At 37.3% G+C, this 3,575-nt stretch overlaps 1 long non-coding RNA gene across 1 annotated transcript in view; it reads left to right on the top strand.

Moving 5' to 3' along the window:
- LOC107660749 (uncharacterized) overlaps positions 1 to 639 on the top strand; it is a 3,731-nt gene extending 3,092 nt beyond the window's left edge. Inside the window, exon 2 of the long non-coding RNA XR_001631035.1 lies at positions 119 to 639. This is a non-coding gene — a long non-coding RNA (uncharacterized LOC107660749). The remainder of the gene's footprint in view (positions 1 to 118) is intronic.
- The last annotated feature ends 2,936 nt before the right edge of the window (positions 640 to 3,575 follow it).

The following is a 3,575-nucleotide window of genomic DNA, read 5'->3' on the forward strand; positions in this document are numbered from 1 at the left end:
TATATATATACACATACAAATAATTTGATTTATAATTTAGATTTTAAAAATGCAACATCTTTTTACTTCTTTTGATTCTGGGGTGATTGTTTTTCACTCTTATTTCTCTCTCTTTCAGCGCTAATCATTGCTAAAGGTGTAAAAGATGCTCACGGAGGCAAAGTCAATCCCCCCGTCTTTGACATGACCACATACCTCAGGAAGATGAACATGTGAACAAGCCCCGCCCCCTGCCCTACTGACTCCGCCCACTTCACCTGTCGACCTGATCTCCATTCATAAAGCCAGAAGAACCGCTCCACGATCAACCAAACATGTGCTTGAGAAGCCTCTCATCTTCATCATCTTCATCATCCTCATCTCGGTTTAAACATTCCAGGAGTCTGAGATCTCGGTTTCTTCTCCGGTCAGGCAGTGGAACGCAAACTCCTGTTAATATCAAACTCATTTATTGGTTTTATCACTAATTAATTGATTGATTTACGGTACTATAGTATTTTCTGTGTTTTGGACGGGCGGAGCGTCCAGTCAAACGGTTTTAGCATTTGTTTGTATGATTGTCTGTGTGAAATCCTGCTGAACAAAACCGAGAAATCTGACTATAAGATGCCAAATAAAGAGAGAATGAGTTTGTACGGAGCAGCTCCTGTCTGTGCCTTCATGGAGGCGTGATGTGCTTTTAGAACAAAACTTCACAATATCATTACTGTGCTTTACAGCTGGAATTATGAAAAACTGACTGACAGTGAGTGACTGAGTTCAGTTTCAATTTCTCTTAGATGGTTCACTTGATTTTTGTCAAAAAGAACACTTCAGAGTTATTTTAGTATTATTTATATATTTAAAAAAATATATTTTAGCAATAATATTTTGTTATGTGTTAAAAATATGACTATTTTGGTTTAACTTATTTTTATTTAAATTTAGTTTTAGTCTTTTTTAGTTCATTTCCTATTGTAGTTTTTATTAATATTTTAAATTAGGTTTAATTTTATATATTTTTATTTTCATTTTTGGTAGTTTTGGTCATTTTTAAATTACAATTTAGGTTTAAAAATTATTTAATTTTTAAACATTTCATTAATCTGCCAAGGGTGCGTTTCTAATTTTGTAAAAAGGTTTTTCATCTAATATTTATAGTTTACATTATTTAAGCTTCATATTAAATAGACATTTTTAATAGATTTATTTTTTAGTTAAGGTTGACAACCCCGTTTTAAACACACACACACACCATCTTAATCACTCAAGAGCTCATTAGAATATTCAGCGGCTGATGCGTATCAGCCAATCATAGGCTGTCTTACTCTTTCTCTTCAAGTAAAGGTTTTGCATTCTCAGCACACTTGAGTGAACGAGACACACCTTCTTCAGGACACTTTCAAGACCTGTTTGAACTCAGAGATTCGTGAAGCACCAGCGGAAAGCTTGCTGATCGTCGATTCGGACCCGTTACAGTTGAAGTAAGAATGTGTGCATGCGGTTTCACCAGTTTCCATTAACACCGGCTTTAATTCTCAGCAGGACGGTTTATAACAGAAATTATTATGTGAGCTTTCCATTGCTCTCGAAACAGAAGTGAAACTGATGATTTGAAAACAGGTCAAGTTTATTGATAAAAACGCACAACCTAACGAAACCTGACCGATGCAATCCAACAAACACTCGCATTCATTTAGTAGATGCTTTTATTTATTCCTTCAGCAGATGCTTTTATCCACGCGTCTCACTGTAAAGAGGCAGTAATGTGAGACACATACACACTGCTGTGAAGGAATAGTGCTGTAAGAGAGGAAACAGGAAGTTCTGTATGTGACACACACAGACATGAGATCTGTGACAGAGATCACACACACACACACACTGTGCAGTGCCGTCTTGTGGCAGAGATGTGTCATAGCAGCTCAGTCTGTTCTGAATGTCGTTTGATGATAGATTTGAGTATTTCATTCAAATAATCTGCTCAACCTCTTACTGTGACTGCTTTGCATGAGCTGCGTTGAGTTTGTGCAGAATTACCAGCAGATCGTGCATTTAAACATGGTTAAAGACGTTTATGCTGTCTTGTTCTCTCAGCTAACAGGAAACGTTCTCGGAACGTTCTAGTAAAGGTTATGAACAAACGTTCCTCCTGTAACATTAATAGATAGGTGTTCATATAAAGTTATCTGGTCTTTAATAAACGTTAATGCACAAACGTTATCGGTATAATTGTTAAGGGATCATTTTTCTAACGTTCATCTAAACGCGTCTAAATGTTGCTACTTGTTTCAGAGAACATTCAAAAGTAACGTTTCCACAATGTTTGCAGAAAAATGTTCTTAACATTTGCATAACCAAGAAAACACATTTTAAGACATTCAGCTGAACATTTTTAACAATCAGAGAGCATTAAAGCAATAAGCCCCAAGAAGCCGTGGTTTACAGTGAATTTTTCTTAACATTTGCATAACCAAGAAAACACATTTTAAGACATTCGGCTGAACATTTTTAACAATCAGAGAGCATTAAAGCAATAACCCCCAAGAAGCCGTGGTTTACAGTGAATTTATAACAGCTAAGGGGTGTGCCTAAAACCCCCTTAGCTGTTATAAATTCACTGTAAACCACGGCTTCACGGGGCTTATTGCTTTTATAAAACGGTTATTCCATATACGTAGTAAGGTTTCACAAAATAAAACAGAGCAAATAAAGTGTAATGATATTAATAAAAACAGTATTCTTCCACCAAACAATGTAGCTCCTCAGAAACAGTTGTGGTTGCAACAAAGTGGTTGCCGAGCAACACACAAACGTAAATAAAGGTGTATGTTACTTTGTTGAGTAATTTACAACAGCTTCGAACGTGGCTCAGCCAATCAGAATCAAGCACCGCAACTCTCCGTTTTATAAGCAGAATTAATGTTTTCGTAATTTAATGGGAACGTTAGTGAAACGTTCTTAAAACATAATTTGTTAGCTGGGAGAAAGATCAATGCATCGGAACGTTTTAGAATGCAGAAATGTGTCGCAGAATGTTTTAACGCTTCACAAATAAAAGACACGGACAAATGTACTGTACACAGCAGTCGACACTGTTTTTGGCAAAAATGGACCTCCATACACTGAGTGAATCTGTGGCTGTCAGGCTGCTCTGAGACAACACAAGTGTCTGTCATGATAGTGAAACTAATTTTAGCCTGGTGTTAAAGGGTAGAGAGGGAGAAACACAGGGAAAGAGCGGCGTGTGATCATCATAGGTGCCCTTTAGGTCCGAACCCAAACTCACTCTCACATTTCCCTCTTTAATTCAACCCTGACCTTTCATTCAGGTCCGGAGCTCGACGAGGGACGGTCTGAGTGTTTCCAAACCTCTGCTGAGAGGAAAAGATGTCCATGAAGATTTAGGGCTTGTCCTGAACGACGTCAGGCATCAGTGAGGCAACACATCATTTAGGACGGAGCCGCAGATACTAGTGCAAAATATCAATCAGATTGACAGCACTGGGAATTTATGTAAAAAATATTTTAAAGGGGTCATATGATGCTGCTAAAAAGAACATTATTTTGTGTATTTGGTGTAATGAAATGGGTTT

This window comes from Sinocyclocheilus anshuiensis, unplaced genomic scaffold (genome assembly GCF_001515605.1).
Source record: "Sinocyclocheilus anshuiensis isolate Anshui unplaced genomic scaffold, SAMN03320099.WGS_v1.1 scaffold2598, whole genome shotgun sequence".
Taxonomy (NCBI): domain Eukaryota; kingdom Metazoa; phylum Chordata; class Actinopteri; order Cypriniformes; family Cyprinidae; genus Sinocyclocheilus; species Sinocyclocheilus anshuiensis.